This window comes from Rhinopithecus bieti, unplaced genomic scaffold (assembly GCF_001698545.2).
Source record: "Rhinopithecus bieti isolate Rb0 unplaced genomic scaffold, ASM169854v2 scaffold_2339, whole genome shotgun sequence".
Lineage (NCBI taxonomy): Eukaryota > Metazoa > Chordata > Mammalia > Primates > Cercopithecidae > Rhinopithecus > Rhinopithecus bieti.
Window position 1 is genome coordinate 1,473,693 of NW_016803819.1, and position 11,872 is coordinate 1,485,564.

Consider the following 11,872-nt stretch of genomic DNA (forward strand, 5'->3'; position numbering starts at 1 on the left):
TCAAGTTGGCTCCTAAGTTATTGTGACACGCCTTAATAATCTTTGATAGCTTCCTTGCTACCTATTTATTATCTTGAGATGTCCCAAGCTCATCTTACATCTTTCTAGTTATTTTTGTTGTTTGAAGCTCACTCTGTAGAAGATTCTTTAGGAGGAACTCACGAGGAGCAATATTTCCTCCACTGATTCTTTTGGCATGTTCATAAATTTGTGTTCTCTATGCCTGAAAGTCAATTTTGCTAGATATAAAAATATTGGCTCACATTTTCTTTCCTTTGAATACCTTAGGTATGTATTTTCTTTCAGCATAAGAGTTTCTGTCAAAAAGTCTAAGAACAATCTAATTCTCTACTACTGTTTTCCCTTTTTTGTCTAGATGCCCAAAGGACTTTTCTTTCTTTTAACCCAATAGTTTTATTAGAATATCTTGGTATTGGTTGTTCTAAGGTGATATTCTAAAATACATGATTTTCCCTTTCAAAACGTAGTTTCAATTATTTTTTTCCAGAAAACTTTTCTTAAAATGCTTCATTTGTATCACACCTTTGCTTTGGTTTTCTCCTCTCCTATTACCTGTATGTTGGATCTGTTTTGTCTATCTTCAATATTTGTCAACTTTTCCCAAATTTTACTTCTTTCTTCATTTCCTTTGGATTTTTAACTTTTTCCTCCTTTTCACCCTCTATTATTTCTCTTAGGGCGATATTTGTGGTAGTTGATTTTGTGCTCCTTCCAATTTAGAATTTATTTTTTAAATGATTTTTTAAAAATTTCTAATTCTTTCTTGAGTTCTGTCTCCTTGTCTCTGAGTTTTGCTAATTCAGATTTATGCTGTTCTTTCATCTCCTGTATAATTTTGTAATAATCTCTTTTAATTATTCTGAAATAGAATATTATGGTTTTAATCATTTTTAATTGAGCATGTCTTCTGGCATGTTTTCATTGTCAGTACGGATTTTACTCTATTTCTTTCTTAAAAAATAGTTTATATGGCATTTAACCTTATTGGTGTTCTGTACTTTTATAAAATTTCATATTTATATAATTTCTATAATTTATTTAATGTCTTTCTCTCTCTCCCTGTATGAGGACAGAGACTATGTCTGTTTCACTCATCAGTATATTCCTAGTGCCTGGCACATAGCGGATGTTCAATAAATCACTGCTAAAGGAATGAATAGAAGAGTTCATCAAAATATTCATAGTGGTATCTCTGGGTGACAGGATTTAGAAAACGGTCTTCTGATACTTTATAAGTTGTTATGTTTCTAAGTTTTTTCATAATGAGCATAAAACATTTTTATATTCAGAGAAAAAGTTTTTTAATTTGGAAAAAAAAGGTTTGTACATGAAGCTGGGTATATAGATACCCTATATCTTTTAAAAAATCAATAAAGAAATGCCCTCTCCCTCACATATGTCTTCTATTCGTAAATGAAAACTATGGGGTAAAAGAAGGTGACAAAGCTGAGTTTTACTAAGAAAGACTAGGTTTAGAGTTTGTGAAAAGGACGACAGCACCCACCCATCTGCTTTCCATGCTATATTTGACAGATTTTACTCTATAGCTCAGAAAACATGTTAATAGGACTTCTTGTAGTGAGAGGAAGGAATTTAAAAAGCAAAGAATCCTGCTGTGTAGTTTGGCACTATATGGAAAATGGCTCACAGTGCCTGCAATTCATGGAACAAAGATAACATCTCTTTGTAAAATCTACACTGCAAGGTATCTCAAATATATAACCAAGATATGCCAGTGGCAGTGACTTACAATCACCAAACAAAATGATCCCAAACAAGAATGAGATGAAGCCTTAATTTGCTTAACTGGGCCTTCAAAGACCTATTAGAGAAAACGTAAGAGATGAACTGCCTCATAAAGCAGATGGTCTTCTCTAGTTTAAAAAAAAAAAAAAATCAAGATAATTAAAGGAAACTAAGGAGCAAGGATCTTGCTAAATTGGCCAAGAAGATTTTTTTTTTCCTCTGAAGTAGAATGCATGAGTTTTTGAAAGGATTTCATGGTTCCCCATGAGGCTGACACAGGTTATTTCATAAAGTCTACATCAGCAAGGGAAGCCGTCCCAAGGGTAGCTGCCTCCCAGGTAGGATGCAACCCCTGGCAGGCTTTATTCACAGGGGTGGGAAAGAAGGCTGAGGGGTAACATGGCCTTTCTGAAAGAGCACTGGAGTGGGGAGTGAGGACACATGCGACCTGTGTTCTTGATCTGTGATTCTGAGGAACCTGGTTCACTTTTGTTACCTGTTAATTTTTCTTAGAGAAACTTGTCATTCATTCCCCTAGCCTGCCTTGGTAGTGAGAACAGTTGAGATAAAGAGGAAAATATCTGTATACTACACAAGAGAATTGCAAAATTGTTGGTTTATAATGTAATTTTGTTTACATAGCTCCATTGCTAGATATAAAGGTCTCATTGTGCAGCAAATTAAAAATTGGAGTAAGGGGAATGAGGTGTTTTGAACCCAGTAGAAGATGAAAAAAAATTCTTTTCTCCTCCAACTGTAAGATACTTGATACTCCATTTCTGTTCTCCTACAAGCTCTAAGATGCTTTTTGAGAGAAAAGAGAGGTAGATAAAAGTGTCTCAAAGGAAACTCAAAGATTCTATGCCAGAGATTGTTAACTGAAACAGGGACAGGAGGCATGAGTCTTTTATGGTCATGGTCAGGATTTATACAGAAAGGGTACTGCCCCCAAATATTGCCACTTGTGGCTTGCCTATGGGGCCTAACCAAACCCCACAGGGATAGGGCCCCAGGAAATATTAAGTATCTAACATTTGTTGAGTGCTTCTTTTGGGCTAAATACAAAGAGTGTTCATGATCCCTTTCATTTCTCACACAAATCCTAGAACGCTGGCACCACAACGCTCCTCGTTTCACACAGGACACCAAGCTGCAGCAAGGTTAAGAAAACTTGCATAACATTGGGAAACTGAAAAGCAGCAGAGCCCAGGCTCCAATCCTGGTCTAATGATCCCAGAATCCTTAGTTTAACATTCTACTCCACTCCCTCTTCCAGGAAGTAGAAAGTGGGATGAAGCTGGTAACATGGACACTCCAAAGACCTCATTTGCTCAGTTTATCTATCTCTGATCTGATGGTTCCAAGAGAAGGTATCATAACCAAGGAACCAGGTAATGGTTTCTCGTCAACCACATCTCAACAGCAACACAGAGCTTACCGTTGGAACTGCCTCCTAATTATCCCTGGATCTCTTCTCTTTTCCTCATATTCTCTAAATCCTTTGAAGTTTTCATGATACGTCTAACATCACTTCCTCAATCCTTCTGTACGAAAACCAAATCCACTCTTAGTTTAGAAAATTATAGTGAAATCCCATTTCAACACATTATACATATGACCAATTCCAGATTTCACCAAACAGTGGCCTAGAAGACATTTGGCAGTTTTCTTAATGATAACACCAGTTGAGCATCCCAAATCCAAAAATCTGAAATCCAAAAGGCTCCAACGAGCGTTTCCTTTGAGCATCATGTCAGTGCTCCAAAAGTTTAGATTTTGGAGCATTTCAGATTTTGGAGTTTTGGATTTGGGATGTTCAACTGGTAAGTATAATGCAAATACTGCAAAATCCAAAAACAAAAATATGAAATCCAAAATACTTCTGGTCCCAAACATCTTGTATAAGAGACACTCACCCTGTAATTGCTAATATATCAATCACTTCAATCCTCACAACCACTCTGTGGAGAGAAAACTATTATTATTCTCATTTTATAGATGTGGTAACAGGCAGCAAGATAGTAAATAACTGCCACGTATGTAGCAGGTGGTGAAGCTATTTTGTTTTAAACCTCTCTGAACCTCAGTTCTCTCCTCTCAAAAAATAAAAATATTTACCTCATATGGTTACTATGCAGAAATGGAATAAACACACAAAAAGCAATTTAACATAGCACTTAGATTCTCCCTCTCTCCTAGTATTTCTGGGATCATTCCAAGGTACAATACAGAAATTTTTAATTAGACGGGAACAAGGAGATAAGAGAGATGCTTAGAATTTCTTCACATATGCTGCCTCATTTGTGTGTCACAACACCCTTTGGAAAGAAGTAAATATCACCATCCCCATTTTACAGATGAGAGATTAGGGAACTGGCACATGCATGGACATTCTGCTGGTAACTGAAGCAGGATTCAAACCCACACACGCATACTGTTTTTCCAGAGGTTTTTTAAGGGGTTGGAGGACGGGGTAGCCAAGACTTCTAGTTCCCTTCATCTTCCCTATGTAGCCATTCCTAAAAATTCCACACATCCCCACAAATTCCACACAACCCCAATGCTCCTGCAACTTGCCAATGTTACCTTTCCCTGGAAAATCAAGACTGAAAACCACAGTCGAAGATAAAAATAGGTATAGTCACAGTTACTAATCATGCACAATTAGCAACTCTTCTAATAAGAAATAAAGAAGAGGGAGGGAGAAGGAATGGAAGGAGGAGAAGAAGGGAAGAGAGAGAGAAATGGTCATGAAACAGAAGTCCAAATTGTGAGGCTCTACGTTCTCTCATCCACATCAGGATTTTTTTTCCACAAAGGTATCAGCTACTTAACCTGGAACAACCTGCTGTTCCTTCTCAGTCCTTCAGCTGGGACCTGCATTTAGAAGCCTCCAAGAAGACATACCTGGCCAGGGTCACATTTCTCAGAAAGGCAGCAGCAGGAAGAATTGAGCCCGGAGGCCGCCACCAGGAACAGGGTGTTTCCCTCAACACAGGATGCGAGTTCACAAAGAAACACCAAGGACCTCCTCTTTCTCCAGCTACAGTCTCCTGCTTTCCTCAACAGAACCTAAGGGCAGGAAGACAAGCGGAAGTCAGGAAACAGGGCCAGGGAAGCTAAAACAAAGGCAGGTCTCTAAAATGCAGACACACACCCATCCCCTCCTCCTGAGCTCACACCCACAGATTCTTAAGCTGGGAAGAGGACAAGCCACCATAGAATTCTAAGTGCCTCAGCCACAAACTGCCTCAAAACACTGGAGACCTTCTGTGGGTCCAAGGCCGTGCTAAAACAAAGTGTGAGCTTGGCAGAGTCCAAAAACTCACAGAAATCTGTTAGGACACACTTAACGTGCATCTCTTTTCTAGACGGTTTTCTCTAGAGTCCCAGGTTAAGAACCACTGCACTAGTTGGTCATAAGGTAGGAAAACAGGGCTCTGTAAAAATAAATCATCGCTCTCCCACCAAATCTTCTCTCAACTTCCCTAATTGGGTTAGGTGGACACGCAAGCAATATCCCAGACATTTCTGACTCCATCCCTCCCTGGCCCCATGACCAGTCAGAAACCTGGCACTAATCCATCCTCTGAAGCTAGTAACATGTGAATTCTCATCCTTTCATTTCCACGGTCACCATCTAGGCCAGGCTCTTATTAACCATCCCAAAGGCCTACAGTCCATATTCTGATCACCTGTCTGCCCTCATGCCAATCCAACTGTACTCTCCTGCAGAGCCACCTTCCTAAGAGCATCTACCACCTTTATCACCACCACATATACACGCTCCAGGCTATCAACAGCTAGGACCCTGGGGCTGGGCCACCTGAGTTTGAATTCCATCTCCACTGCTTCCTCTGAGTGTCTCTTTAGGTAAGTCAGCTAACCTCCGTTTCCTCCACTGTAAAATGGAGATAATGAGAATATCTATACCAAATGTCTGTTGTGGGAATTAAATAGGAGAGTGTGTGTAAAGCACTCAGAATAGTGATGGCACACAGTAATTGCTGTGTAAGTGTTAACTGTCACCAACATGAGTATTCTTAAAGCTTTTCACTGGTTACCAAATAAAATCTCACTTGTGCCAGGCATGGTAGGTCATGCCTGTAATCTCAGCACTTTTAGAGGCTATGGAAGGAAGATCACTTGAGGACACTTGAGGACAGGAGTTGGAGATCAGCCTGGACAACACAGTGAGACCCTGTCTGTACAAAAATACATACATACACACATACATACATAAAAACATACCAAAACAAAATCTCACTTCACTGATGGGCTCTTACGGCCCTCTACATTCTGTCCCAAATGGGTCAAACTAACTCCAACTTGTCCCTAATCTGCATGGACATAAGCCGTTCTTCTGCTACCTGATCTCAAACAGGGCACCACACTAGTGCCTCACTCTATACTGAAGCTACTAAACATCTCCCACTTACAAGCCTCTTCCATTTGTTCTGCCTGGGACGCCCTGTGTCGTATCAGTGTCTGTCAAACCCTCACAGCTCTCAGAGACAAGATCAAGCACTGATCCCACTTAAGATACTGCCATCATTAATTCCAGCAACAGCACTGAGGATGTCAATATACCTAACAGTTTCTGTGGTCTTGTTCCTACCTGCCCAAGGGCTAATTGGCTGGTCTACCTTAAAGGAGTAACCTTTATTCTCAATTAAATGAGGTAGTTGAAACAAGTGACTTAAAAAGTCTTCTTGTCAAGGTGTTTGGGGTTATACAGTGTTTCTTGTTCCTTTGGGACATGTTTTTCTTTCCTTCCTCCCTCCCTCCCTCCCTCCCTCCTTCCTTCTTTCTTTGGGACAGAGTCTCTCTCTGTCATCCAGCTGGAGTGCAGTGGCATGATCTCAGCTCACTGCAACCTCTGCCTCTTGGGTTCAAGCGATTCTCCTGCCTCAGCCTCCTGAGTAGCTGGGATTACAGGCACCCAGATAATGAGAATATCTATACCAAATGTGTGTTGTGGGAATTATATAGGAGAGTGTGTGTAAAGCACTCAGAATGGTGATGGCACACAGTAATTGCTGTGTAAGTGTTAACTGTCACCAACATGAGTATTCTTAAGCTTTTCGCTGGTTACCACATAAAATCTCACTTGGGCCAGGCATGGTAGATCATGCCTGTAATCCCAGCACTGGGCTAATTTTTTATAGTTTTGGTAGACATGGGGTTTCACCATGTTGGCCAGGCTGGTCTCAAACTCCTGACCTCAAGAGATCCACCCACCTTGGCCTCCCTAAGTGCTGGGATTATAGGCGTGAACCACTGCGCCCAGTTGGAACAATTTTTCATTAAAGAAGAGGATACACAGGGTAACTGCACATATTTTTATTTTTTAAATGAGTAACTGAAAGTGTTCCAGGTCTCAAGTCTCCAAGGCTAGGGAAAAAAGTAAAACTTTACTATGTGATATGCAAAATTCTTTTCTCTTCACAATCTGATGACCCTGGGACTTCTAGTTTTTTTCTCAACAAACTAGAGAAGATAATTTTCATTTCATACCTTGTATTATCTCCATGATACATATTGCAGAGCCATTTCTACCTGCCATGTGGAACGAGTGAATTCTGAGTGTTTACCCAATTTCAAGACAGTCAAAAAAAAAAAAAAAAAAGTTCAAATTACTTTTCCCCACCCCTCAATTTAGCAATAGAAAATTCCAGGATAAGTTTTTTCCATAAATGAGCAGAACCAGCCCCCAAGTTTCTTCAAAGCAGCAGCTTGGAACTCAGCCACAATAAGTTTGAAAAGTGGCAGAAAATTTAATAATACCATTACCTTGAAATCCAATAAAGCCTGTTGGAGCTTAACATTTTCAAGAAATCAGACTATTTATGCTATTACCCCTAGTACTGCTATAATCTCCTATAAAGCCATAAATACACACAATGTAGTTCACCAGAAAACTAAGACTATCATAAAAAAGGCCATAAGGAAGATACTGCCCATGAAGTATGTCTCCATGGTACTTGCTACAGCAAGTTCACACAGAGGAGTTCATTTATTTTGAAAATTACATTTCCAAGTCCACAACTCCACAACTCATCACTTTGAACTGTGAACAACTTTTAATACAAGTTAGAGCTTTCTTTTCAAAGACTGTTTTCACACAAGATAAAGGTGATACTGACTATCAAGGACATGTATGAGGCTGTCACAATACCGAGGAAAAGACTTATAACATCTGCGTCTTCGTATCTGCTTCATTTAACAGTCCATTCAGCTTTAAGTATCAGAAAACCTAACTAACAGTGGATTCAACAAATACAAAGGAGTTGGAAAGCCCAGGGCTGCAGGTTTGAAACAACTTCAAGGCAGATATCTCTGTGGCTCTTGGACTTTCCTTCACGCTTATCACCTCATGGTGACATGAAGACTGCTGTACATCCAGGCACCTCATCATCATTCAAGGCAGAAAGAATGGGAAAGCCAGGAAGGGTATGGACAAGCTCATTTGTCAGGCTTTATAAAGACAATAAATGCTTTCCCAGCAACCTCGCCCCCATCCCAGTGGACTTATTCTCAGGTCTTACTGGCCAGAAGTAGGTCACAGGGCCACATCCGCTACAAGGAATGCTGGAAAATCAGGGTTCAGGATTGGCATATTGGCTTAATCATCACAATTTACTGACGAGGCTGATCTCCACACCACCCTGAATTAAACTATGGCTCTATGAGCAACAATGAAACAGGAAATGGGCATTGAGTGGGCAATTATTTGTGTCTCCATTTTGAGTCTCCATCTTGGGAAGGAGAAAATCATCCAATAAAGGGTTTTCTGCTCCTAATATCAAAAGCATCCACTACCTATAAAGTAACTGTTTTACAAATTCCCATACCTATAATAACAAACAAATAAAAACTGCTTAATCTTTTAAGTTCATACGCCTTGGTTTTTCTCTCGATGTAGAGTCAGGTATAAATGGGCAGTCAATGGCTAAAAGGTGGGTGTGAAGTCTTGTTGTGAACTCTGATCACAACTTAACCACTAAGAAGCTCTGAGGTGCAGCTTGCTGTTTCCCAGGCAGAAAAGCCGTGTTAGCCGTGATTCAAACCTTTAAGCTACCAGACAGGGGAGAAGCCTCCCAAATGTGCTGTCTGCATGCTGCTCTCGCCACCTCCCTGGCCCTCCCTGATCAAACAGGCGCATCCATTTAGCACCCTAGATGCCCCGCACCTACTGAACCTTCAGTGGCTCCCCACTGCTCTTAGGAAACAGCTGAAACTCCTTACCAAAGCCCTCCATTCTGATTTGACCAGGCCGCCTTCTCCAACCTCATCTCCCACCAAGTCCCACCACACTTACTATGCTCTGGCCACCCTGGCTCCTTGCCATTCCTTAAACAGTTCATACCCCTTGGTCTGTAATGGGCTCTTCCCGGCTCTTCATAGACTGGGCTTTCCCTATGCTTCAGATTGCAGCTCAAGCATTGCTTCTTCAGGGACACCTTCCCTGGTCACCCAACATAATGTGGGCCATGCCCAGTACGCCTCCATCACAGTCTTCATTCCTCCATAGCAGGTACCACAATCCACAATTATCTCCTCTACTGGGAAGGCTTTCCTACCACCTGTCTCCATCACTAGAACAAACAGAAGTACTACGGGAGCGGAGACCTCATCTACCTTTTCACTGCTCTATCCCCAGTGCCCAGCACAGAGTAAGGGCTCTGGACTATTATTTTCGCCATCCTGGTTCCAGGACTTGCCTGATTCGGTTGACTTGTCACTACCCTCTATACCACCAACTCCTCCATGTGGCCACCAAATGAACATTGCATCCCTAGGACCCGCTCCACTGCAATCCTGACCTTGGAACTTCCTCTCTCCCCAACAACTTCTCTTGCTTGTCACCCCACTCTCAGTCCTCTCTCATATACTGAAGCAGGCACACAGTGTGGTTAAAAGCACAGACTCTGGAGCCAAAAGGCCTGGGTTCAAATCTCAGCTCCATCATTGTCTGTATAGGCACAAATAAGTTGCTTCTATAGCTCCTGTGTGCCTCAGTTTCCTGTCATTGAGTGATAATAGTTGCATCTATGTAACAGAGTTGTAGTGAAGAACAAAAGTATACACATTAAGTGCTCAGAACAGTGCCTATATAAGTGCTAATAACTTAACGGTAACAAATGTAACCTCTGGCCGGGCGCAGTGGCTCACCCCTGTAATCCCAGCACTTTGGGAGGCCGAGGTGGGCGGACCACCTGAGGTCAGGAGCTCAAGACCAGCCTGGCCAACATGGTGAAACCCCGTCTCTACTAAAAATACAAAAAATTAGCCAGGCATGGTGGCAGGCGCCTGTGGGAGGCTGATGCAGGAGAAGCACTTGAATCTGGGAAGTGGAGATTGCAGTGAGCTGAGATCGTAGCATTGTACTCCAGCCTGGGTGACAAGAGCAAAACTACGCCTCAAAAAACATAAATAAATACATAAAAATAAAAAATAACTAAAATAAATGTAACTTCTTCTTATGAACACACTCTTTGTTCTCATTAGCATATGCACTCCCCTAGGCCCTTCTCATTTGATCCCAGTTCATTAGATCCTTCCGTAATGTCCCATTTAATGTGTCCTTCAAACCCCAGCCAGAAGACCTGCAGTCCCATGCCTGATCTGCCAACAACCTGATCTGAATTGCATTCCTCCCCAGACCATTGTGTCCTGTTGGAGGAAGATGCTTTGGAAATTGTGTTCTCCTGGGCTTTACTCACTGCACACATCTTTACCAGCCTTCCTCTCCTCGAAACTGCTATATCACATAAATTGATTCTAAATGATATAGTTATCACCTTTGGTCACATCCACAGATGAGATATAAGCATTGAGGGCAATATGTAACATTTCTCAATACCCCACGGAAGTCAACACAGTATTAGGAGTATAGCAAATACAGTCTCTACCTATTAATTGGCTCTGGTCACCCCATCTCCTTTTAACTACACCTTTTCCCTCAAAAAAATGAAGTGTCTTTAAACTGCATCCTGCTTACTTGCTTAAACTGGATCCTGCGGTGTGAGGATCAGTGATTTCAAAACAAAAAGCTACTATTTCTTGTTCAAAAACAACAGGAAATCCTCTTTACTCCTAACCAAGCCCAAGTCACAAGGATAGGATGGCAGCAGGTATGCCTGATTTCCAGTTAGCCAAGTCATGTTAGATTTATTGGTATTCAGTTCCAATAACTAAAATGTAACTTAAGCTCTTTGCAGAATTTTATTGTACTCTGGGAGAGGGGGGTCAACTTTCCCAAAACTTGGACACTCCTGGGAAAGAATTTAGGTGAGAAAACAAATGGAATCCCATGGACTTAAGTATTTTCCATTAAATCAAAAGAGACAGACTAAAAAGTCTAGATATTCCTTTAACAAAGCATCATCTATAAAATATTCAGGCAGGGCGCGCTGTCTCATGCCTGTAATCCCAGCACTTTGGGATTACACCAAAGAGGCGGGCAGATCACCTCAGGTCAGGAGTTCAAGACCAGCCTGGCCAACATGGTGAAAACCTGTCTCTACTAAAAATACAAAAATTAGCTGGGTGTGGTGGTGGGTGCCTGTAATCCCAGCTACTCAGGAGGTTGAGGCAGGAGAATTGCTTGAATTCAGGAGGCAGAGGCTGCAGTGAGCCGAGATAGCACTATTGCACTCCAGCCTGGGCAACAAGAGTAAGACTCCGTCTCAAAATCAAAAATAAAAATAAATACAATATTCAATACTATATGTTGCTGTTTTCTTTTCCTTAGTATATATTCATAACAGAAAGGTCTAGAAGCTACAGAGGCAAACAACAAACTGACCTATCTCATGACTCTGAAATAAATATGCCAAGTCATTCCTTTAGAACTCTATTGGTTTCATCTTGCACTGATTTTTGTGGCCTTTTGTGCAAAGGAAGGTCAGCGGAGTTCACTTCTCCCAAGGACAATTTCAGGTTTGCATAAATGAGCAAGTGTCCAAGAACCTGGAAAAACAAGTCCTTTTGCTTTGGTTTCAAAATGAGACCCCATAAAGGTGCATGCTTTTCTCCTTTGCCTTCTGGAGGCTGCTCACGTAAGATAGGTCTTAAGCTTCCCAAGTCTGGCTGGGGCATT

The 11,872-nt window shown here is 41.3% G+C and overlaps 1 protein-coding gene across 17 annotated transcripts in view; it reads right to left on the minus strand.

Annotated features, from left to right (window-relative positions):
* The window catches only part of APBB2 (amyloid beta precursor protein binding family B member 2), a 430,702-nt gene that overhangs the window by 243,116 nt on the left and 175,714 nt on the right, over positions 1–11,872 (minus strand). For 12 of the 17 annotated variants that reach the window (XM_017854588.1, XM_017854581.1, XM_017854564.1 and 9 more), the window contains one exon: positions 4,675–4,839. The exons of the other annotated variants lie outside the window; for them this stretch is intronic. The gene's annotated coding sequence lies outside the window, so the exon portion shown is untranslated. The remainder of the gene's footprint in view (positions 1–4,674; positions 4,840–11,872) is intronic. 17 annotated transcript variants of the gene reach the window in all.